A 26,849-nucleotide genomic window follows, 5' to 3' on the forward strand; every position below is an offset into this window, starting at 1 on the left:
ACTATATGTTTGTTTTTACTCCATGTGTAACTATGTGTTGTTGTATGTGTCGAACTGCTTTGCTTTATCTTGGCCAGGTCGCAATTGTAAATGAGAACGTGTTCTCAATTTGCCTACCTGGTTAAATAAAGGTTAAATAAATAAAAATAAAAACATGGAGGCAGTTTTCGAACGACAATTCCCGGGTTCCCAGGCATTATTGCTGAATTATCATATACAGTTGAAGTCGGAAGTTTATATACACTTAGGTTGGAGTCATTAAAACTCGTTTTCAACCACTCCACAAATTTCTATTTAACAAACTATAGTTTTGTCAAGTCGGTTAGGACATCTACTTTGTGCATGACACAAGTAATTTTCCCAGCTGTTTACAGGCAGATTATTACACTTATAATTCACTGTATCACAATTCCAGTGGGTCAGAAGTTTACATTCACTAAGTTGACTGTGCCTTTAAACAGCTTGGAAAATTCCAGAAAATTGTCATGGCTTTAGAAGCTACTGATAGGCTAACTGACATAATTTGAGTAAATTGGAGGTGTACCTGTGAATGTATTTCAAGGCCTACCTTCAAACTTTGCTTGACATCATGTGAAAATCAAAATAAATCAGCCAAGACCTCCACAAGTCTGGTTCGTCCTTGGGAGCAATTACCAAACACCTTAACCTGTTGAGGATGGGGGCGCTGTTGTCACTATTTATGCTAATCGTGTAATTTTTTTATTATTATTATTGGATAGAAAACAGTCTATAGTTTCTATAGGAGTTGAAATTTTGTCTCTAAGTGGAACAGAAGTCATTCTACAGCAATTTCCCTGACATGGAGTCAGATTTCAGAAATTTTGGCCCCTGATCTGGAGTCAGTTAAAAGGCCGCAGTTATTGCTATGGGTATACGGACACTGCTTACGTCTTCCCCTGGATGCCTTTACGTGATGACAATTTGAATGGGGTCGATTGCGCGTTCACAGGCACTACAAATTAAAAAACCCTGTAGCTAGGAACTCTTTTCTTGCTGCGTAATGCGCCTGGAGGACATCGACCCGCACTTGTTCCAAGCATTAGTGGAGGGAGTAAAATTACTCTGGTCATGTTTCTACTCGTTATGGGAGTTAAAAACATCATAAGGTAGTTAATTTAAAGCGTTTTATAGCAATTTATATCCGTTTAGTGCGATTTTGGGACATTTATTTCTGAAACGCTGTGAATTGCTGGGCACGCTTCCAGTTCATCCCGAACGCAGTTGGCATTTCCACATGGCAAGAGGACAGCTTTCCACCAAAAGACGATTAGACCCAAGAAAGGATCCTTTGCCCAAGATACTGATGGAAGAACAGCTCAAAGTAGGACATTTTTATTATGATAAATCGTGTTTCTGTCGAAAAATGTTAGTGGCTTAGGACGCCATGTTTTTTGACGTAGCTTCGCTTGGCGCAAACTGTATTGAAAAGTAAGGATAATTTAAAAAATGTAATTCCGCGATTGTATTAAGAATTAAATTGTCTATCAATCCCTGTCCACCCTATATTTTTTAGTCACGTTTATGAGTATTTATGTATAAGAGTAGATCACTGTCTAATATGGCGCACGGACATTTTCTCACCAGCTGGGCTACATTTCACATTGTCTAACCATGATTTTGGTGGCTAAATATAAACATTTTCGATCAAACTCTATATGGATTGTGTAATATGATGTTACAGGAGTGTCATCTGAAGAATTCTGAGAAGGTTAGTGAAAAAATTAATATATTTTGGCGATGTTGACGTTATCGCTCACTTTGGCTAGAATCAATGCTGGGCTGCTATGTGCTATGTGCTATGCTAATATAACGATTTATTGTGTTTTCGCTGTAAGACACTTCGAAAATCTGAAATATTGTCTGTATTCACAGGATCTGTGTCTTTCGATTAGTGTATGCTGTGTATTTTTACGAAATGTTTGATGATTAGTAAGTAGGTAAACACGTTGCTCTATGTAGTTTTTCTAGTCCATTTGTGACGGTGGGTGCAATTGTAACCTATGCCATCTACCTGAAATATGCACTTTTTTCTAACAAAACCTATCCCATACCATAAATATGTTATCAGACTGTCATCTGATGAGTTTTTTTCTTGGTTAGGGGCTATAAATATCTTAGTTTAGCCGAATTGGTGATAGCTACTGGTGTTGGTGGACAAATAAAAGATGGTGGATTATGCTAATGTGTTTTTAGGTAATAGATGTACATCTTTACATATTGTGTCTTCCCTGTAAAACATTTTAAAAATCGGACATGTTGGCTGGATTCACAAGATCTGTGTCTTTCATTAGCTGTATTGGACTTTAATGTGTGAAAGTTAAATATTTTTAAAAAATATTTTTTTTGAATTTCGCGGCACTGGTTTTTCAGTGGGGGTGGGGGGGGAGTGCCGCTAGCGGCACCCTCATCCTAGACAGGTTAAGGTAACACGTTCATCTGTACAAACAACAGTACGCAACTATAAACACCATGGGACCACTCAGGAAGGAGACGCGTTCTGTCTCCTAGAGATGAACATACTTTGGTGCGAAAAGTGCAAATCAATCCCAGAACAACAGCAAAGGACCTTGTGAAAATGCTGAAGGAAACATGTACAAAAGTATCTATATCCACAGTAAAACGAGTCCTATATTGACATAACCTGAAAGGCCGCTCAGCAAGGAAGAAGACACTGCGCTGCCATAAAAAAAGACAGATTACGGTTTGCAACTGCACATGGAGACAAAGATCGTACTTTTTGGAGAAATGTCCTCTGGTCTGATTAAACAAAAATACAATGGTTTGTCCATAATGACCATCGTTATGTTTGAAGGAAAAGGGGGAAGGCGTGCAAGCCGAAGAACACCATCCCAACCGTGAAGCACGGGGGTGGCAGCATCATGTTGTGGGGGTGCTTTGCTGCAGGAGGGACTGGTGCACTTCTCAAATAGATGGCAAATTGAGGAGGAAAATTATGTGGATATATTAAATGTTTGTAGGCTTATGTAGCCAAATTTGATCTATGATCGTATGCTATCCATTTATGTTTTTTGTATGCTGTTTTAATATATGAGAATTAACCAATGAAATCAGGCCACACCCGGCCATGATTACAGACACCTGTTTGTGTCCTTTGACACTATATAAACTAGTCATCCCGCAGTGTTTGTCATTATACCCTGATGACGACAGCTTGTCTGTTGAAACGTTGGGTTATTAAATTATTGCATCTGAGTTCCTAGAGTTTGCGACTCTCATTTAATTTTCCAATTGTGTAATAACCAATACCACTACAACCCTATTACCATGTAAAAACTATGTTGTTACTACAATTCTACTGTAGAGTAGCATAGTAATATGGGCAACTTAATGTAGTGTTACCCAACAGGCTACTAATCGAATGCTATGTTACGTTCCAACTATTCCCCATGACTTCATGCTTAGTTCGGCATTTTGCAGCTGTTGACGTCAAAAACGGCACATATCTTTGAAATCCCATTTGGCAATTTATTTATCTATTTTGAGTTGGGGGCTTTACGAATGTAGCTAGTTTAATTGATAATACAAGTGTGATTCTCTTCTGTTGTGCTCATGGCATTACCAATTTGTAATATACATGAGATAAGACGGTCTGATTAGCATATTGTGATCTTGCGATCAATGTTGTGATCTGATGTTAATATGTTTCCCCCGGTGCCTCTGCCTCTCATCCCAAACAGCACAATGATGAATTCCCATATGATGTGCTAGTTAGAATTGAATCTCTGACACTCCGTGATTAGACGTTTAGAGCAAATGTTTTTGGAGGTAATTGCTCGGGAAAAAATGGCTTACGCAGAATTGCAGAAGCTAGCTGGATTTATTCACAAATGTCCCCTGATATCTTTGTGTCCTCAGTAAGTTGTAATGCATTTGTGAGGCGAAAGAATGGCATTTCTACTTCACAGTAAAGCCTGGAAAATTATTAACATGTTGAGTCATAATGGTGTGTGTGCTTGTCCACTTACGTTTATATGCACTTATCTGTGTGGTGTGATAAACGTGGTAAGGGTGTCAATGAAAGCTGTTTTACAGTCGATTCCGACCTGCGAAGAGTACCAGAGTCAGGTGCTGAGGTACAGTAGCAATGCTATGCGGCTGTCACTGGGCAAGTGTGAGCATGATGAGAACATGCTCACACTAAACCCTCCACACTAAACCCTCACCACCGACAGACAGAAAGAGAGGGAGTGGAAAGAGGGGGAAAAATTGCATGGATGAAAAATACCCCCCATTTTGGTATTTGGTATTTTATTAGGATCCCCATTAGCGGTTGCGAAAGCAGCAGCTACTATTCCTAGGATCTCCAACAGAACATGAAACATGACAATATACAGAACATTAATAGACAAAAACAGCTCAAGAACAGAACTACATAAATCTAAAAATATTTTAAAGTGCCTCATCCAAGGTCGACATAGATTCATAATAACATGATTTATTCAAAGGTGCGAGCAGCAAATCGACCAACATTTACATTTTGAAAGGATAGAGATAGCTTTCAAACGTGACTTTTTTGTGGGGGGGGGTTCTCTTTCAATGGGTTTGTCATTGTGTGATATCACTTCAGCATACTGTATGTTTGGGTATTTCTTGAGTGTCATTGGAAAACAGTGACATCAAATGATTCCCTTTCCTTACGTCGCAACACACTTTGTGGTGCAAAACTTCAGATCAGGGTGATTTTCAAAGAAAGTCCAAAAAGGTGGTCTAGGTAGACCTGCGCATTTTCCTGTGCCAAAGAGACACTTATCTTACTTGCTTCTATTCAGCCACGAGCTGTCTGCCAGATGGTGAAGCATCACTCCAGAGAACGCATATCGACTGTTCCAGAGTCCAATGCATGCGAGCTTTACACCACTCCAGCCGACGTTTGGCATTGAGTATGGTGATCTTGGGCTTTTGTGTGGCTGCTCGGACATGGAAAGCCATTCCATGAGGCTCCCAACGAAGAGTTGACATTGCTTCCAGAGGCAGTTTGGAACTCGACAGTGAGTGTTGCAACCGAGGACAGATCATTTTTAGCCCGTTCTGTGGGCTTGTGTGGCCTACCACTTCAAGGCTGAGCCATTGTTGGTCTTAGACATTTCCACTTCAGTAACAGCACTTACTGTAGAAAAGGGCATCTCTAGCAGGTCAGAAATTTGACAAACTGACTTGTTGGAAAGGTGGCATCCTATGACAGTGCCATGTTAAAAGTCACTGAGTTCTTCAGTGAGGTGGCCATTTCAAACGGCCTCCTACTCAATTCTTGCTCGTACAATATGCATATTATCATTACTATTGGATAGAAAACACTCTCTAGTTTCTTAAACCGTTTTAATTATTTCTCTAAGTGAACCAGAACTCTTTCTGCAGCCCATTTCCTATCCGGAAGTGAGATTTCCAAAAGCGAGGTCTTTTTTCAAGAGCTTGTCTATAAAAGGGCATGTCACTTGGGACTATAGAAACACATCATACACCTTCGCTTGGGTGTCATGCGGAAGTGAGAGCAGAAATGACTTGAATATCTCGTTCTGGGATTGAATACATCATCTTGGAGTGAGAGGTCCGCCATTATTATTTTTTTCGAAGGCGCAAAGTTGGACCTGGAATTGCCTCCTGGAAAACCGTCGTTATAGGTGAATATGATCTCCGGCTTCGATTTTATTTGATACATGTCACAATATCATCCTAAAGTATGTTTTTTCAATATAGTTTAATTATATTATTGAAATTTATTTGGGACTTTAGACGTGATGCGTTGAAAGAATTTGTTCAAGAAGGAGAGGTTAGCGCCACTTTGCTAGCTTTACGTGCTAATTGACTGGAGAAGAGGACATTCTAAATCCAAACAACGATTGTTCCCGACAAAGGACCCCTTGTACAACATTCTGATGAAAGATCATCAAAAGTAGGACCCATTTTATGATGCTATTTCATATATCTGTCGAACATGTTGTACTAGTAGTTTGCTGCCAGGTTTTGGGCAAGCTTTCGCCATAACGTAAACTGCATATCGTAATGAAGTTATTTTTAGAATTCTAACACAGCGATTGCATTAACTTCTTGCGACTATAGGGGGTGCTGTTTCAAATTAGCATATTTGTCTCCACAGATGAAACGGCTTCCTACTCAATTCTTGATCGTACAATATGCATATTATTGTTATTATTGGATAGAAAACACTATCTAGTTTCTATAGCCGTTTGAATTATGTCTCTGAGTGGAACAGAACTTTTTCTACAGCGAAATCCATGACAGGTTTTGCGAAGGTCTGAGAGCGAAGCTCTGATCTCAGTTCAGTTTAAAGGGGTGTGTATATCCTATGGAACGACACGAACTGCACCCGCCTTCCCCTGGATGTCAGTAAGCAATGAGAAGTGGAATGGGCTTCCTACGTCACTCTCAGAGGTTATAAAAGACCAAGGAGTGAGGTACGCCTTCTTTTCGACGTTGAACCTGGGCATGCCATTTTCGAGCGCTCAGTAATGAACTTTAGATATATCAGTCTGTAATTTAATTTGATATAGGTGTTAGAAACATCATAACGAAGCTATTTGAAACCGAGTTATATCAGATTATGCGAGTATATTGCTATTTTTCGGAATTTCCTCAGTATTGCGTATTGAGGATTTGGACACGTTAGCTAATGTTAGCAATTGTTAGCTATAGTTGGCTGCTATAGCAGAAGTTGAATGCAACGTTTTACAACCAAGCAACGATTCTTTTGGACAAAGAACAACCATGGCAAGATTCTGATGGAAGCTCGTCGAAAAGTAAGAGCTATTTATGATGTTATTCCGTTTTTATGTGGAAAAATGTAAACTCAATAATGGTGATTAGTGACGCCGTTATTGCGTCACTAGTCTGGCTGTAACGCACACTGTATGTCTAGTAACGTTAATTTTTAAAATCTAACTCTGCGGTTGCATTAATAACTAATACATCTTTCATTTCATGTCCAACCTGTATTTTTTTAGTCAAGTTTATGAATAGTTTTCGATAAAAATAGTTGTATTATCATGATGCTGCCGGGCAGATTGCTTGAGTAGTTGGACAGTATTTCCATTGTGTAAGCACGATTTGTGCCGCTAAATATGCACATTTTCGATCAAACTCTATATGGATTGTGTAATGTGATGTTACAGGAGTGTCATCGGAAGAATTCTGAGAAGGTTAGTGAAAAAATTAATATATTTTGCCGATGTTTACGTTATCGCTCTCTTTGGCTAGAATCAATGCTGGTGTAATGTTTGCATATGTGCTATGCTAATATAACGATTTATTGTGTTTTCGCTGTAAGACACTTAGAAAATCTGAAATATTGTCTGTATTCACAGGATCTGTGTCTTTCGATTCGTGTATGCTGTGTATTTTTACGAAATGTTTGATGATTAGTAGTTAGGTAAACACGTTGCTCATTGTAATTATTCTAGTCCATTTGTGACGGTGGGTGCAATTGTAACCTATGACATCAACCTGCAATATGCACATTTTTCTAACAAAACCTATCCTATACCATAAATATGTTATCAGACTGTCATCTGAGGAGGTTTTATCTTGGTTAGGGGCTATCAATATCTTAGTTTAGCCGAATTGGTGATAGCTACTGGTGTTGAGAGAAAATGGTGGACAAGAAAAATGGTGATTTTTGCTAACGTGTTTAGCTAATAGATTTACATATTGTGTCTTCCCTGTAAAACATTTTAAAAATCTGAAATGGTGGCTTTATTCACAGGATCTGTATCTTTCATTAGGTGTCTTGGACTTGTGATTTAATGATATTTAGATGCTACTATTTAATTGTGACGCTATGCTAGCGATGCTAATCAGTGTGGGGGGGGTGGGGGGTGCTCCCGGACCCGGGGTAGGTGCTCGGTAGAGGTTAAGAACTAGTGTATCTATCATTTCCTATACAACATGTATTTTTTAGTTATGTTTATGAATAGTTATTTGGTCAGAATATGTGAGTGCCAGAAAAATATCCGGACGTTGTGGGAAAAAGATGCTACCTTAGCACAATGTATAACCACTGATTTCAGCTCTGAATATGCACATTTTCGAACAAAACATAAGTGTATGTATAACCTGATGTTATAGGACTGTCATCTCATGAAGCTTATCAAGGTTAGTCAAAAATTATATATCTTTTGCTGGTTTGTTACGATCGCTAACTTTTGCTGCTGGGGAATGGCTTGTGTTTCTGGCTATTGTGGTAAGCTAATATAATGCTATATTGTGTTTTTGCTGTGAAACATTTTAAAAATCGGACATGTTGGCTGGATTCACAAGATGTTTATCTTTTAAAAATCGGACACGTTGGCTGGATTCACAAGATGTTTATCTTTCATATGCTGTATTGGACTTGTTAATGTGTGAAAGTTAAATATTTCAAAAAAATATATTTTGAATTTCGCGCCCTGCACTTGAAGTGGCTGTTGTCATATTGTGCCCGGCTTCGGGCTTGCAGCCATAAGAAGTTTTTAATGCAACCGCTGTGTTAAAAATAACTTTACCATAACATACAGCTTGCGTTATTGCGAGACAGCGCTCACCAAAACGGCGGAGAATAGGACTCAACATTTTACACAGAATGTCACGTTCCTGACCTGTTTTCTGTTAGTTTTTGTATGTGTTAGTTGGTCAGGACGTGAGTTTGGGTGGGCAGTCTATGTTTTCTGTTTCTATGTTTGTTTAAGGGTTGCCTGGTATGGCTCTCAATTAGAGGCAGGTGTTTGGCGTTTCCTCTAATTGAGAGTCATATTAAGGTAGGTTGTTTCACATTGTTTGTTGTGGGTGGTTGTCTCCTGTGTCTGTGTATGTCGTTGCGCCACTGGGACTGTTTTGTTTGTTCGTTCGTTTTATGTAGGCAGTTTTCGTGTTTATGCGTTCTTCGTGTTTCATGTGAGTTCGTCGTTCAGGTCTGTCTACATCGTTTATTTGTTTTGTAACTTCAAGTGTTCGTTCGTGTTTTCTGTTTTGTTTTATTAAACATCATGTCTGAGTATCACGCTGCGTCTTGGTTCAATCCATGCTCCTCCTCTTCGGAGGAAGAGGAGAACCGTTACAGAACCACCCACCGATCCAGAACCAAGCAGCATGAGTTCGAGCAGTGGACTTGGGAGGACGTGTTAAATGGAAAAGGTTGCTACACATGGGAGGAGATCCGAGCTAGACGAGATCGCCTTCCATGGGAACAGCTGGAGGCGATTAGGAGAGCGGAGGCAACGGGAGAGAGAGACCGGATTTATGAAGGTACACGGCTAGCACGGCTAGCACGGAAGCCCGTGAAGAAACCCCAAAAATTTCTTGGGGGGGGGGGGGGGCCAAGAGGTAGTGGGCCAAGGGCAGGTAGGAGACCTGCGCCCACTTCCCAGGCTAACCGTGGAGAGCGGGAGTACGGGCAGACGCCGTGTTACGCAGTAGAGCGCACGGTGTCTCCTGTACGTGTGCATAGCCCAGTGCGGGTTATTCCACCTCCCCGCACTGGTAGGGCTAGATTGGGCATTGAGCCAGGTGCCATGATGTGCCGGCTCAACGCGTCTGGTCTCCAGTGCGTCTCCTCGGGCCGGCATACATGGCACCAGCCTTACGCATGGTGTCCCCGGTTCGCCTACATAGCCCGGTGCGGGTTATTCCACCTCCCCGCACTGGTCGGCCGACGGGGAGCATTCAACCAGGTAAGGTTGGGCAGGCTCAATGTTCAAGGGAGCCAGTACGCTTGCACGGTCCGGAAATCGCTACCTCCCCGCCCCAGCCCAGTACCACCAGTGCCTACACCACGTACCAGGCTTCCAGTGCGTTTTCAGAGCCCTGTACCTCCTCCACGCACTCTTCCTATGGTGCGTGTCTCCAGCCCAGTGCCTCCAGTTCCGGCACCACGCACTAAGCCACCTGTGCGTCTCCAGAGCCCTGTACACACTGTTCCTTCTCCCCGTACTCGTCCTGATGTGCGTGCCCTCAGCCCGGTGCCACCAATGCCGGTACCACGCACCAGGCCTATAGTGCGCATTGAGAGTTCAGTGTGCCTTGTTGTTGTTCCCCGCACTAGCCTGAAGGTGCGTGTCCTTAGCCCGGTGCCTCCAGTTCCGGCACCACGCACCAGATCTACAGTGCGTCTCATCCGGCCAGAGCCATCCGTCTCACCAGCGCCATCTGAGCCATCCGTCACACCAGCGCCATCTGAGCCATCCGTCTCACCAGCGCCATCTGAGCCATCCGTCTGCCCAGTGCCGTCTGAGCCATCCGTCTGCCCAGTGCCGTCTGAGCCATCCGTCTGCCCAGTGCCGTCTGAGCCATCCGTCTGCCCAGTGCCGTCTGAGCCATCCGTCTGCCCAGTGCCGTCTGAGCCATCCGTCTGCCCAGTGCAGTCTGAGCCATCCGTCTGCCCAGTGCCGTCTGAGCCATCCGTCTGCCCAGTGCCGTCTGAGCCATCCGTTTGCCCAGTGTCGTCTGAGCCATCCGTCTGCCCAGTGCCGTCTGAGCCATCCGTCTGCCCAGTGCTGTCTGAGCCATCCGTCTGTCCCGAGCCGTCAGAGCCGTTAGTCAGTCAGGAGCCGCTAGAGCCATTAGTCAGTCAGGAGCCGCTAGAGCCATTCGTCAGTCAGGATCTGCCAGAGCCGCCAACCAGACAGGATCTGCCAGAGCCGCCAACCAGACAGGATCTGCCAGAGCCGTCAGCCAGCCATGAGCGTCCAGAGCCGTCAGCCAGCCATGAGCGTCCAGAGCCGTCAGCCAGCCATGAGCGTCCAGAGCCGTCAGCCAGCCATGAGCGTCCAGAGCCGTCAGCTAGTCATGAGCGTCCAGAGCTGCCATGTATCCAGAACTGCCCCTCAGTCCAGAGCTGTCTCTCTGTCCGGAGCTGCCCTTCAGTCCGGAGTTGCCCCTCTATCCTGAGCTACCTCTCTATCTTGACCTACCTCTCTGTCTTGAGCTATCTCTCTGTATTGAGCTACCTTATCCTGGTGCTGCCCCTTATTTTGAAGTTACCTATTAAATTAAGTAGGTGTAATAGGAGGGTGGTCATTTTAAGGGGGCGTAAGCTGGGATTGACTATGGTGGGGTGGGGACCTCGCCCAGAGCCTGAGCCACCACCGTGGTCAGACGCCCACCCAGACCCTCCCCTAGACTTTTGGTGGTGCGTTCGGAGTACGCACCTTGAGGGGGGGGGGGGGTTATGTCACGTTCCTGACCTGTTTTCTGTTAGTTTTTGTATGTGTTAGTTGGTCAGGACGTGAGTTTGGGTGGGCAGTCTATGTTTTCTGTTTCTATGTTTGTTTAAGGGTTGCCTGGTATGGCTCTCAATTAGAGGCAGGTGTTTGGCGTTTCCTCTAATTGAGAGTCATATTAAGGTAGGTTGTTTCACATTGTTTGTTGTGGGTGGTTGTCTCCTGTGTCTGTGTATGTCGTTGCGCCACTGTTTCGGTTTTGTTTGTTCGTTCGTTTTATGTAGGCAGTTTTCGTGTTCATGCGTTCTTCGTGTTTCATGTGAGTTCGTCGTTCAGGTCTGTCTACATCGTTTATTTGTTTTGTAACTTCAAGTGTTCGTTCGTGTTTTCTGTTTTGTTTATTAAACATCATGTCTAAGTATCACGCTGCGTCTTGGTTCAATCCATGCTCCTCCTCTTCGGAGGAAGAGGAGAACCGTTACACAGAAATACGAAATAACATCATAAATGTTTTCTTACTTTTGCTGAGCTTCCATCAGAATGTTGTACAAGGAGTCCTTGGTCCAGAATAAATCGTTGTTTGGTTTTAGAAGTCCATTTCTTCTGTCGAATTCACGCCACAATGCTAGCCAAGGTTGTTAACATTCCCATCCTCTCTTGACGCAAAGAACGGAAAACTCCAAAAGTCCCAATAAACGTTGAATAAACTGATAAAACTCAGTTGAAAAAACCTACTTTATGATGTTATTATCACATGTATCAAATAAAATCAGAGCCGGAGATATTTGGCGTGTAAACCGAACGCTTTTCAGAAGACAGTGTCGAGCTCCGCCGCGCGCCTGAGAAGACAAAGAAAAATCCAGACCTGTCACTCCAAAGCTCTCATTCGACCTCAGATCAAGCTAGACACCCCATTCCACCTTCCACTGCCTGTTGACATCTAGTGGAAGGCGTATGAAGTGCATGCATATCGATAAATAAAAGCCAGTTGAATAGGCAGGCCCTGAAACAGAGCCTCGTTTTCAGATTTTTCACTTCCTATTTGGAAGTTTGCTGCAAAATGAGTTCTGTTTTACTCACAGATATAATTCAAACAGTTTTAGAAATTTGAGAGTGTTTTCTATCCAATAGTAATAATAATATGCATATTGTATGATCTAGAAAAGAGTACGAGGCCGTTTCATTTGGGCACGATTTTTTCCAAAGTGAAAACAGCGCCCCCGTATTGACAAGAATTAAGGGGAAACATTTAAATGTCTTGGATATTGTGTGTATGTAGGCTATGTGTTTAAATGTATGTATTTCAGTCCTTGACTAATAATGTTCTCTATTATGTGTTATGTCAGGTTTCACGTGGAGCCCAGGAAGAGTAGCTGATGCTTTTGCACATCCTAATAATAAATACCAAATATCTCTCCCACACCTACTTCCAACTCAGGTGTCATTTTCTTTGATCTCCTCATGATGCTTACGAGCTTTTGCGTTGCATCCATTCAGTGGACCCAGGGTCAAGAAAGACCAAAGTAAATGTGTAAAAAAATATATGTAGATGTGTTGCCTACTTGTAATGGTTAATGAATAGCCATGCAGTGTTATTATTGCACCTGAGCTCCTAGAGTGTACGGCTCTGCTTTTCTTTTTCTCTCAAGTGTTCTACTCCGCTAGCCAGCACCTCGCCTACACAGGTGTGCGTTTCTTTCGCCTCTAGCTGTGCAGCGTGCCTTCCATATATATACACACACTGTAAATTGCAGTTGGCTAATTTAGCATCATAACAAGCAACATGTTACTTTTCTTGTTTATAGCTCACGTTTCTGTTGTTGTTTACATCCGGTATCCTGGGCAAGAAGTTTGATACCTTTTAACAAAATTTGGCTCGGATATATTGATCCAGACAGGTTGTTAACAGTGTGCGCACAAACACACACACCTTCCCACTGGCCTTGCACGGAGAGAATGTGCATGGCATTGCTATTCTGCAGGTCCTTTATCATTCAAATCAGTGACCGTGTTACCCTCCCCTCTACCCCAACAGCAGGTATCTCTACCTCCAACAGCAGGTATATCCACCACCCCCCCCCCCCCCCACCAATCACTCCCTACTAATCTATATGATCCTTTGGTCCATCAACAGTTTATACAGTAGTAGTATATGGGCATAATCCATACAATGGGCACTAAAGTCATCCAAGTGAAACTGAATGCAACACAAAATGCATTGTATTGTTATTATGTGGACACCAGGAAGAGTAGCTTCTATGTTAGCAGGAGCTAGTAGGTATCCTGATAAAATACTGAAACACTATTGCCTACGTCTACAGCTACAGGTTGGATCTACGTCTGTTGGTTCGACCCTTTTCCCCCTTCAGTCTAGATTCTGCACCAGTTTAATAGAGGATATGTGGCCTCTGCTCTTAAGTTTGATTTAGGACATGTACACTCCCCAACACATTTATTTGGACAGTGAAGCTAAAACTGTTCATTTGGAATGTGGGATTTGAGATGAAATGTTTCATATGATGCTACAGTACAGAATGTCACCATTTATTTGAGAGTATTTTCATACAAATGTTTAACCGTTTAGAAATGAAAGCACTTTATGTATCTAGTTCCCCCATTTGAAGGCATCATAAGTATTTGGACAAATTCACTTAATAGTGTATTAAAGGAGTCAACATTTTTGTATTTCGTCTCATATTCCTAGCAAACAATGACTACATCAAGCTTGTGACTACAAACTTGTTAGATGCATTGTAGTTTTTTGGGGTTGTGTTTCGGATTATGTCGTACCCGATAGAAATGAATGGCAAATAACGTATGATGAGTGAGAAAGTATACTGTATACAGTATACTGGCAGCTTCGTTAAATAGTAACCGTAAAACACCAGTCTCAACGTCAACAGTGAAGAGGCAACTCCGGGATGCTGGCCTTCTAGGCAGAATACCTCTGTCCAGTGTCTGTGTTCTTTTGCCAATCTTTTCTTTCTATTGGCCACTCTGAGATATGGCTTTTTCTTTGCAACTCTGCCTAGAAGGCCAGCATCCCGGAGTCGCCTCTTCACTGTTGACGTTGAGACTGGTGTTTTGCGGGTACTATTTAATGAAGCTGCCAGTATACTATAGCACACATGAGTAGAGTACAGTATAATCCAATATACTCTACTCTACTGGACTGTACTGTATTGAATTCTGCTCTACACTACTCTACTTTACTATACTGTACTGCACTGTATGGTACTGTGCTTTACTGTACTGAACTCTACTGAACTGTGGTTTGCTGTACTGTACTCCACTGTACTCTACTGTGCTGCAGTGTGATGTCCAAACTTGTGAAACATAGACGTCTATGATTGGTACAAATTTGGTCCGGTTTAGACCAACCAAATTTGGTCTTGTGTAGAATAATACCCAAACATGCAAAGGAGGATACACATTTTTTTTAACCTTTGTGTACCTATTCAGGATACATCACCATGAAGATAATGCATTTCTGTATAGTACAGATCAAGCACCCATGATGTCATTCTGTTACCGTCATTCTGTTACCGGGTGTTGATCCACTTCCCTTAGTGTAGTTCAATAACCAAAATACATTTTTTTCCAAGCTCAAGGGGTCAAATCACAGCTGACACCCTGTTCTTTCTGCAGACATCTTTGAATCTTAATTCTGAGTCGATATTTACGTTTTTTGGAAAACATACATTCACTGTCAAACTTTGCATCTGCACTGTTCCTCCAGTAAACGTGTTTCAGTAAAATGTTCAGTGGCAATTGTTAAAAGTAGACTTCTGCATGTGGGTGTATGGTTTGTTAAACGTTGCAATCAATGGTTTTTGCTTGGCATACATTTTATAGTACATTTATTTATCTCATGATCACTCTGTTTCCATGGAACTGCAAGTACATTAAGTGATTTAATTTCTATATTGTGCGAAAGGTATGAAAATACCTTCAAGTGAAAGGTGACATGCTCTACTGTCGCCTCATATGAAACATTTGATTAAATAAAAAATTCTGGAGTATAGAGCCAAATTAACAGCTTTAGATGCACTGTCCAAATAAATACGTAGGCGAGTGTATATGTACACACAGACAAGGAACACAAGGGAACTCCCACACACCAGAGGGTGGCCATTGTCTTGTAACACAAGGCTAAAAGCAAAAGCTGTGCTAGGACAAATATTACCACTCACCTCCTGCAGATGTCTGAGCTAACACTGTGATTACAAACCCAATGTGCACTATCACTTACCACCACCCCCGCTGCTGTCACCCTCCTCTATCATCTGCTACCCTGCATTACCTCACAACACCACCTTACCCACAAGCTAGCTAGCAGCGCTAGGCTAAAAACATTTGTGACACATTCAAAAACAGTATACACATCCAATGCGAACTTAATCTTCTGGATGTTTCGTAATATTTAATCTCCCTCTTTCTTTTTCCCTACTCTTATTTGTTTTGCTGGAATCCAATGTATCGCATCATCGACCTGCCGACTTCCTTGTCTGAGACTACCCAGAATGCACTGTGTCTTAACCACCACTTTGGCCAGCGGGGTGTGATGCCCCTGACTGCAGATGCACTCTGTCCCCTATAATCAGAGTATCTGCTTCGCCGGAGCGAAGCGCAGGTGGTACATACACAACCTCTTCATCATGTTACAGAATGTAGGTGAATATCCGCACTACAAATAAACAAAAGAAAGCTAATGGAAATGGACATTGTCTATGACACTCATTAGCAAAATATTATTAATCTGAGTTCTCGTCACTGTCACAACGCAAAACGCACTATATAACCATATTGGTAGAGTTTATAATAACAACTCGTAATAAAGTATTTATAATGGATAAGTAAATTGTTTGCTAATCATTTATTAATCATAACTCCCACATTTGTAAATGTTAGTAAGCTTTTAAAATGTGTGATAATGATTCATAAGAATTTTCATATGATGTTTAATATAGGTCCATATAAATAATTTAACCTTTACTTAACACCCATCCCGGATCCGGGAGCATCCTCATCAGTAAAAGCTGACTAGCATAGCCTAGCATAGCGCCACAAGTAAATAATAGCATATAAATATCATGAAATCACAAGTCCAATACAGCAAATGAAAGATAAACATCTTGTGAATCCAGCCATCATTTCCGATTTTTAAAATGTTTTACAGCGAAAGCACTATGTATTTCTATTAGCTAACCACAATAGCCAAAGACTCAACCGCATATTTTCACCATGTTTCTACCGCATAGGTAGCTATCACAAAACCGATCAAATATAGATATAATTAGTCACTAACCAAGAAACAACTTCATCAGATGACAGTCTTATAACATGTTATACAATAAATTTATGTTTTGTTCGAAAATGTGCATATTTGAGGCATAAATTATAGTTTTACATTGCAGCTACCATCAAAAATATCACCAAAGCAGCCAGAATAATTACAGAGAGCAACGTGAAATACCTAAATACTCATCATAAAACATTTATGAAAAATACATGGTGTACAGCAAATGAAAGATAAACATCTTGTGAATCCAGCCAATATTTCCGATTTTTTTAAGTGTTTAACAGCGAAAACACAATATAGCATTATATTAGCTTACCACAATAGCCAAACACACAACCGCATTTATTCACCGCATAGATAGCATTCGCAAAAACCAGCAAAAGATATAAAATGAATCACTAACCTTGACCAACTTCATCAGATGACAGTCTTATAACATCAGGTTATACAATACACTTATGTTTTGTTCGAAAATGTGCATATTTAGAGCAGCAAACTGTGGTTATACATTGTGAATATGTAGCATCGATTCACCAGAATCTCCGGAGCTATTTTGGACACTCACCTAATCTGACCAAAGAACTCATCATAAACTTTACATAAAAATCCTTGTTGTATGGCAAATGAAAGATACACTGGTTCATAATGCAACCTCCGTGTTAGATTTTTAAAAATAACTTTACCATAACAAACAGCTTGCGTTATTGCGAGACAGCGCCCGCCAAAACAGCAGAGAATAGGAATCAACATTTTCCACAGAAATACGAAATAACATCATAAATTGTTCTTACTTTTGTTGAGCATCCATCAGAATCTCGTACAAGGAGTCCTAGGTCCAGAATAAATTGTTGTTTGGTTTTAGAATGTCCTTTTCTCCTGTCGAATTAGCAACCTTAGCTAGCCATGTGGCGCGAACATGCCCATCTTTACTTGACGCAAAGAACGGAAAATTCCAAAAGTCCCAATAAACGTTGAATAAACTGATACAACTCGGTTGAAAAAAACTACTTTATGATGTTATTATCACATGTATCAAAAAAAATCAGAGCCGGAGATATCCGCCGTGTATACCGAACGCTTTTCAGAAGCCAATGTCGACGTACTTCGCGCGCCAGAGAAGACAAAGAAATTTCCAGACCTGTCACTCCAAAAGCTCTTGTTCGGCCTTAGATCAAGCTAGACACCCCATTCCACCTTCCACTGCCTGTTGACATCTAGTGGAAGGCGTATGAAGTGCATGCATATCGATAAATATTAGGCAATTGAATAGGCAGGCCCTGAAACAGAGCCTCGTTTTCAGATTTTTCACTTCCTGTATGAAAGTTTGCTGCAAAATGAGTTCTGTTTTACTCACAGGTATAATTCAAACAGTTTTAGAAACTTGGGAGTGTTTTCTATCCAATAGTAATACTAATATGCATATTGTACGATCTAGAATAGCGTACGAGGCAGTTTAATTTGGGCACGATTTTTTCCAAAGTGAAAACAGCGCCCCCCTATTGACAAGAAATTAATAACCATTTACTAATCACAAGTAACACATTTTTGAGAGGTCTATTCTAAAGTGAGGGCTATTCATTCTTTATAAATGTTTTGAGAGGACAAGATGGCACCGACAGATATGGCAGCTCTGCTTCTAGCTCCTACATTTTTTTCTGTGTGTTATTTCTTCCATTATTAGCCCATACATTTTTTGGTGTTATTACATACAGCCGGAAATAACTTTTGGATATCAGAGCAGCGGTAACTCACCAGCATTATAATCAGGAATGCGACTTTCCCAAATTGCATCCTTTGTTCGTACCCCCCAGGGCAATTGAACTTATTCCAGAGGCTGGGCCTAAACACCGCCAACGGAGAAGATGTATTTGGAGTGGACTTCCAGTCTGACTCAGGTGTGTACACCATCCACCGCTTCCAATTATATTATTCGCTAATGTTCAGTCTCTGGATAATAAAGTAGACGAGCTCAGGGCGAGGATCTTCTTCCAGAGAGAAATCGGGGATTGTAACATACTCTGTTTAACGGAAGCATGGCTCTCTAAGGATATTCTGTCCCCGTCCATACAGCCAGCTGGTTTCTCAGTACATCGCACAGACAGGAATAAAGAACTCTCCGGGAAGAAGAAAGGCGGGGGTGTATTCTCTTAAGTTGTAGTCACAGCTGTGTATATTCCCCCTCAAGCCGATACCAAGACGTCACTCAAAGAACTACACTGGACTTTATGCAAACTGGAAACCACATATCCTGAAGTCGCATTTATTGTAGCTGGCGATTTTAACAAAGCAAATGAGGAAAACACTCCCGAAGTTGTACCAACACATTTATTGTAGTACTCACGCTGGAAAAACATTGGACCACTGCTACTCAACTTTTCGAAATGCCTACAACTGCCCTGCTCTCCCTTCGGCAAATCTTATCACGACTCCATTTTGTTCCTCCCTTCCTATAGGCAGAAACTCGAACAGGAAGTACCCATGCTAAGGTCTATTCAACGCTGGTCTGACCATTCGGAATCCATGCTTCAAGATTGTTTTGATCACGCTGACTGGGATATGTTCCGGGTAGCCACTAAGAACATTGACGAACACACGGATACGGTGACTGAGTTTTTCAGGAAATGTATGGGAGATGTTGTACCCACTGTGACTATTAAAACCTACCAAAACCAGAAATCGTGGATAGATGGCAGCATTCACACAAAACTGAAAGCGCTAACCATGGCAAGTTGACTGGGAATATGGCTGAACACAAACAGTGTAGTTATTCCCTCTATAAGGCAATCAAACAGGCAAAGGGTCACTATAGAGACAAAGTGGAGTCACAATTCAAAGGCTCAGACATGAGATGTGTGTGACCAGGTCTACAGACAATCACGGACTACAAAGGGAAATTCAACGTCTTCCTTCCGGACAAGCTAAACACCTTCTTTGCCCACTGTGAGGATAACACAGTTCCACCGACGCAACCCGGCTCTCCTTCTCCGTGGCCGATGTAAGTAAGACATTTAAGCGTGTTAACCCTCGCAAGGCTGAGAAGGCATCACTAGCCGTATCCTCAGAGCATGCGCAGACCAAATGGCTGGAGTGTTTATGGACATATTCAATCAAAACTGTTAAAATAATGTCTGTGAGTATAACATAACTGATATGGCATGCAAAAACCAGAGGAGAATCCATCTGGAATTTTTTGTTGTTGTTGTCACCACTCATTCAATTGCTTTTCTATGGGATATTCAAATGAATTCCTCCCAGATTGCAGTTGCTATGGCTTCCACTAGATGTCAACAGTCTTTAGAAAGGGTTTCAGGCTTGATTTTTGAAAAATGAGTTAGTAGTTGTAGGTTTCCAAGATGGCTCTCATTTGGACTATAGTCTTGTGGAGTATGTGGATGAGGGTGCGCACTTCGTTTTCTACGGTATTGAACATACTACATTCCGTCTTAAATTGTATAGTTTATTTACATATTAGGGTACCTGAAGATGGATTAGAAACGTAGTTTGACTTGTTTGGATGAAGTTTACCGGTAACTTTTGGGATTCCTTTGTCTACATGTTGAACGGGTGGATTACTGAATCAAACGCGCAAATTAACTGACCTTTTTGGGATATAAAGAAGGACTTTATCGAACAAAACAACTATTTGTTGTGTAGCTGGGACCCTTGGGATTGCAAACAGAGGAAGATCTTCAAAGGTAAGTGATTTATTTTATCGCTAGTTCTGATTTTTGTGATGCCTCTGCTGATTTGGAAAATGTTTTTAATGCTGGTGTATGCGGGGCGCTGTCCTCAGATAATCGCATGGTATGCTTTCGCCGTAAAGCCTTTTTGAAATCTGACAAAGCGGTTGGATTAACAAGAAATTTAGGTTTTAAATGAAGTAAGACACTTGTATTTCCATGAATGTTTAATATTACATTTTTTGTGTTTTGAATTTCAAACTCTGCAATTTCACCGGATGTTGTCGAGGTGGGGCGCTAGCGGCACATGGTAGCAACACAACATGGCAGCAGCACGACATGGTAGCAGCACAAAACATGGTACAAACATTATTGGGCACAGAAAACAGCACAAAGGGCAAGAAGGTAGAGACAACAATACATCACGTGAAGCAGCCACAACTGTCAGTTAGAGTGTCCATGATTGAATCCTTGAATGAAGAGATGGAGATAAAACTGTTCAATTTGAGTGTTTGTTGCAGCACGTTCCAGTCATTATCTGCAGCGAACTGAAAAGATGAGCGACCCAGGGATGTGTGTGCTTTGGGGACCTTTAACAGAATGTGACTGGCAGAACAGCTGTTGTATGTGGAGGATGAAGGCTGCAGTAGATAACTCAGACAGGGCGGAGTGAGGCCGAAGAGGGTTTTATAAATAAGCGTCAACCAGTGGGTCTTGCGACGGGTATAGAGTGCAGTGATGTGTCCTATAAGGAGCATTTGTGGCAAACTTGATGGCCGAATGGTAAAGCATATCTAGCTGCTCGAGAGCACCGTTACCTGCCGATTATATATATTACGTCTCCGTAATCTAGCATGGGTAGGATGGTCATCTGAATCAGGGTCAGTTTGGTTCCTGGGGTGAAAGAGGAGTGATTACGATAGAGGAAACCAAGTCTAGATTTAACTTTAGCCTGCAGCTTTGACATGTGCTGAGAGAAGGACAGGGTACCGTCTAGCCAAACTCTCAAGTACTTGTATGAGGTTATTACCTCACGCTCTAAACCCTCAGAGGTAGTAATCACACCAGTGGGGAGAGAGGCATTCTTCTTACCAAACCACATGACCTTTGTTTTGGAGGTGTTCAGAACAAGGTTAAGGGCAGAGAAAGCTTGTTGGGCGCTAAGAAAGCTTTGTTGTAGAGCGTTAACAAAGTCCAGGAAGGGGACAGCTGAGTAGAAGACTGTAACATCTGCATATAAATGGTTGAGAGAGCTTCCTACTGCCTGAGCTACAGTTGAAGTCGCAAGTTTACATACACCTTAGCCAGATACATTTAAACTCCTAAATCGACATAACCTGAAAGGCCGCTCAGCAAGGAAGAAGCCACTGCTCCAAAACCGCCATAAAAAATGTCAGACTATGGGGACAAATGTTGTACTTTTTGGAGAAATGTTCTCTGGTTTGATGAAACAAAAATAGAACTGTTTGGCCATAATGTTTGGAGGAAAAACGGGGAGGCTTGCAAGCCGAAGAACACCATCCCAGCCTTTGAAGCACAGGGGTGGCAGCATCATGTTGTGGGGGTGCTTTGCTGCAGACGGGACTGTGCGCTTTACAAAATAGATGGCATCCTGAGGAAGCAAAATTATGTGGATATAGAGGCAACATCTCAAGACATCAGGCAGGAAGTTAAAGCTTGGTCACAAATGGGTCTTCAAAATGGACAATGACCCCAAGCATTCTTCCAAAATTGTGTCAAAATGGCTTAAGGACAATAAAGTCAAGGTATTGGAGTGGCCATCATAACTCCCTGACCTCAGTCCCATAGATTTTTTTGGGGCAGCGCTGAAAAAGTGTGTGCAAGCAAGGAGGCCAACAAACCTGACTCAGTTACACCAGCTCTGTCAGGAGGAATGGGCCAAAATTCACCCAACTTATTGTGGGAAGCTTGTGGAAGGCTACCTGAAACGTTTGACCCAAGTTAAACAATTTAAAGGCAATGCTACAAAATACTAATTGAGTGTATGTAAACTTCAGACCCACAAGGAATGCGATGAAAGAAATAAAAGCTTAAATAAATCATTATCTCTACTATTATTCTGACATTTCACATTCTTCAAATAAAGTGGTGATCCTAATTGACCTAAAGCAGGGAATTTTTACTAGGATTAAATTTCAGGAATCGTGAAAAACTAAGTTTAAATGTATTTGGCTAAGGTGTATGTAAACTTCCGACTTCAACTGTATACACACTACCGGTCAAAAGTTTAAGAACACCTACTTATTCAAGAGTTTTTCTTTATTTTTACTATTTTCTACATTGTAGAATAATAGTGAAAACATCAAAACTATGAAATAACACATATGCAATCAGGTAGTAACCAAAAAAGTGTGAAACAAATCAAAATATATTTTATGTTTTCCTTCTTAAAAGTTAATTTGTGGAATTAATTCCTTCTTAATGCGTTTGAACCAATCAGTTGTGGTGTGACAAGGCAGGGGGGGTATACAGAAGATAGCCCTGTTTGGTAAAAGGCCAAGTCCATATTATAGCAAGAACAGATCAAATAAGCAAAGAGAAACGAGTTTATCATTACATTAAGACATGAAGTTCAGTCAATACAGAACATTTCAAGAACTTTGAAAGTTTCTTGTGCCATCGCAAAAACCATCAGGAACTATGATGAAACTGGCTCTCATCAGGACCACCACAAGAAAGGAAGACCCAGAGTTACCTCTGATGCAAAGAATAAGTTCATTAGAGTTACCAGCCTCAGAAATTGCAGCCAAAATAAATGCTTCACAGAATTCAAGTAACATACACATCTCAACATCAACTGTTCGGAGGAGACTGCGTGAATCAGGCCTTCATGGTCGTATATATTCGGAAAGTTTTCAGACTCCTTGACTTTTTCCACATTTGGTTACTTTACAGCCTTATTTTTAAATTCTTTAAATCGATTTTCCCCTCAACAATCTACACACAATACCCCATAATGACAAAGAAAAACAGTTTTTTTGATTTTTTGGCAAAATTACAAAATGTAAAAAACTGAAATATCACATGACATAAGTATTCGTACCCTTTTTCTCAGTACTTTGTTGAAGCACCTTTGGCAGCGATTACAGCCTCGAGTCTTCTTTGGTATGATGCTGCAAGCTTGGCACACCTGTATTTGGGGAGTTTCTCACATTCTTGTCTGCAAATCCTCTCAAGCTCTGTCAGGTTGGATGGAGAATGTCGCTGCACAGCTATTTTCAAGTCTAACCAGAGATGTTCGATCGGGTTCTGGCTGGGCTCTGGCTGGGCCTCTCACGGACATTCAGAGACTTGTCCCGAAGCCACTCCTGCTTTGTCTTGGCTGTGTGCTTAGGGTTGTTGTCCTGTTGGAAGGTGAGCCTTCACCCCAGTCAAAGGTCCTCAGCACTCTGGAGCAGGTTTTCATCAAGGATCTCTCTGTACTTTGCTCTGTTCATCTTTGCCTCGATCCTGACTAATCTCTCAGTCCCTGCAGCTGAAAAACATCCCCACAGCATGATGCGGCCACCACCATGCTTCACCGTAGGGATGGTGCTAGGTTTCCTCCAGACGTGACGCTTGGCAATCAGGCCAAAGGGTTCAATCTTGGTTTCATCAGAAAAGTGAATCTTGTTTCTCATGGTCTGAGTATCTTTATGTGACTTTTTGCACACTCCAAGCGGGTTGTCAGGAGCCTTTTACTGAGGAGTAGCTTCCATCTGGTCACTCTACCATAAAGGTCTGATTGGTGGAGTGCTGCAGAGAAGATTGTCCTTCTGGAAGATTCTCCCATCTCCACAGAGGAACTCTGGAGCTCTGTCAGAATGATCATCGGGATCTTGGTCGCCCCCCTGACCCTCCCTGACTTCTCCCCCGATTGCTCAGTTTGGACAGCTCTAGGAAGAGTCTTGGTGGTTACAAACTTCTTCCATTTTTTGGTACTCTTCCCAAGGTCTATGCCTCGACACAATCTTGTCTCAAAGCTCTACGGACAATTCCTTCAACCTCACGGCTTTGTTTTTTTCTCTAACATGCACTGTCGTCTGTGGGACCTTACATAGACAGGTGTGTGCCTTTCCAAATCATGTCCAATCCATTGAATTTACCACAGGTGGACTCCAATAAATCTCAAGGATGATCAATGGAAACAAGATGTACCTGAGCTCAATTTCAAGTCTCACAGCAAAGGGTCTGAATACTTATGTAAATAAGGAATTTCTGTTTATTTTATTTTATAAATTTGCTAACATTTTTTCAAAACTGTTTTCGCTTTGTCATTATGGGGTATTGTGTAAATTGATTATACATTTTTTAAAACAACTTTATAAGGCTATAGGCTGTAGCATTTCACAATGTGGAAAAAGTCAAGGGGTCTGAATACCTTTATGAATGCACTCTATATGGGGGGATACAACATCCCAGCTCCGCAGATTTTGCTGTGAAGAGACAGAATCAATAGTGCACTTGTTTTGGTAGTGTCCTTATGTAGCTTGTTTTTGGTCACAGGTTCAGGAATTGCAAGATGAACATGGCTCTAACTCTGCAAATAGCACTGCTGGGTGATTTGAAAGTCAGAGAATGAATAATTTAATAATAGTCTTAGGGGAAAAAAAATTATCTTTAATTTACAATCTGTAGAAACTATGATAATAGAAAGGTTCATAACTTTTATGAAACGTCACAGCACAGTTGAAAAATGTATGTAAATTAAAAATCAAAACTGGATGGTTTTCAGAGATAGATGGGAGGGGTTGAGGGTAGCTGAAGGGTGAAAAAAAAACACAAAATATAACTCATGTAAATATACAGTGTCCATAAAAATTATACAGTATGTATACGCTGGAAGTAGAAGCCGAAGTATTGTTGTTCATTCGTTTACTCCAATTAGGGGATGGGTGGTAGGGTTAGGGGAAAAATAATAAAGATGGAAAAGTTATTTATTTAATAAAATATATATTTAAATGAATATTACATTGATAGAAGGCACAATATGTCTGCAAGCTGATCTACCCCTCCAACAATTAAACAATAATAATAATAATAACAATAATAACAACTCCTATTCTCTAAACAGAGGAACCCACCTCACTGGGAGCCCAAATCTCCCTAAATGAACTCAAAAGGTCATTGGATAGCATGAATAAAGAAAAATCACCTGAATGGGCCACTATTCCTCCTTGGGTTTACAACGGTTGCTTGGTGAGATGGGAAGGTGTGGGAAGCAACATTTCTGGGTAGGGAGGGAGGATGCGGGTGGGTGGATGGATGGGGACTGAGGGGGAGGAATGAGTTTGGGTTATCTTTGTTAGTATTTACTTGATTGTTTTTGTCCCTGTAACCCCCCTCTGAAAATAGTTTTCTTTAAAACAATGGCTACATTGTATTTCTAACTGTTAAATGATAAATTTTGATACGCATTGCCTGTTTTCTTTATAAAAAATCCTAAATCATCTTTTGTAAATGTGTCAACTTCATCTAAAGAGTTGATTGCTCGTTTCAAAGTTGCAATACCATCTTATCAATGATGTCCAAAACTTTGTTTGATAAAGACCTTTTTTTTTAAACGTGTGTTGCAAAATGCGAGATCCACTGCGAGATCCCGACTGGCCGCTGATTTCGCCATGGTGCAGGTGCTTTCTTCGATGCCAAGTTGCTTTCGAACACTGACCTCTGCTGGACACCTTATTTACCAATAGTTTACAATACATACAACTTAAACGATATCTCAGCATTTAGGGTTTAGGGTTAGGAAACATTCAGACACTATAGGCACAAGTTTTAATCCTGTCTTAAAGAGCAACTGCCCCTAAAAAAGAAACGTTTTGAAAACGGCCTACGTGGCATCGATATGAGTCAGAAATATGTATTTTAATTTACACTTTCTCGTTTTGCCAGATGATAAGAAAACAAATTGCCACTGAATGAACGGTATGGTAACAGCTTTCCTTGTGTTGGATTTACAGTGCCTTGCGAAAGTATTCACCCCCTTGGCATTTTTCCTATTTTGTTGCCTTACAATCTGGAATTAAAATAGATTTTTGGGGGGGTTCGTATCATTTGATTTGCACGACATGCCTACCACTTTGTAGATGCAAAATATGTTTTATTGTGAAACAAACAAGAAATAAGACAAAAAAACTGAACTTGAGTGTGCATAACTATTCACCCTCCAAAGTCAATACTTTGTAGAGCGACCTTTTGCAGCAATTACAGCTGCAAGTCTCTTGGGGAATGTCTCTATAAGTTTGGCCCAGCTAGCCACTGGGATTTTTGCCCATTCTTCAAGGAAACACTGCTTCAGCTTCTTCAAGTAGGATGTCATTTTTTTTATTTCACTTCACCGATTTGAACTATTTTGTGTATGTCCATTACATGAAATCCAAATAAAAAGCCATTTAAATTAAAGGTTGTAATGCAACAAAATAGGAAAAACACCAAGGGGGATGAATACTTTTGCAAGGCACTGTATTTCAAGCCTGACCACATTCCCACAGCTGGCTGCACCCAAGTAATCATCATTTCGACATTCGATAACCCTACGGGGCTAGTTTGGGACCATTAGTAAATTACACAACGGGACAATATTTTAAAATATCAATAGCTCCAAAAGTCAATGAATTAAAAACCTTGAACGAACAATAAATTGTAGAAATTCATATACAAATATTGAGACAACTA

This window comes from Salvelinus fontinalis, chromosome 36 (assembly GCF_029448725.1).
Source record: "Salvelinus fontinalis isolate EN_2023a chromosome 36, ASM2944872v1, whole genome shotgun sequence".
NCBI lineage: Eukaryota > Metazoa > Chordata > Actinopteri > Salmoniformes > Salmonidae > Salvelinus > Salvelinus fontinalis.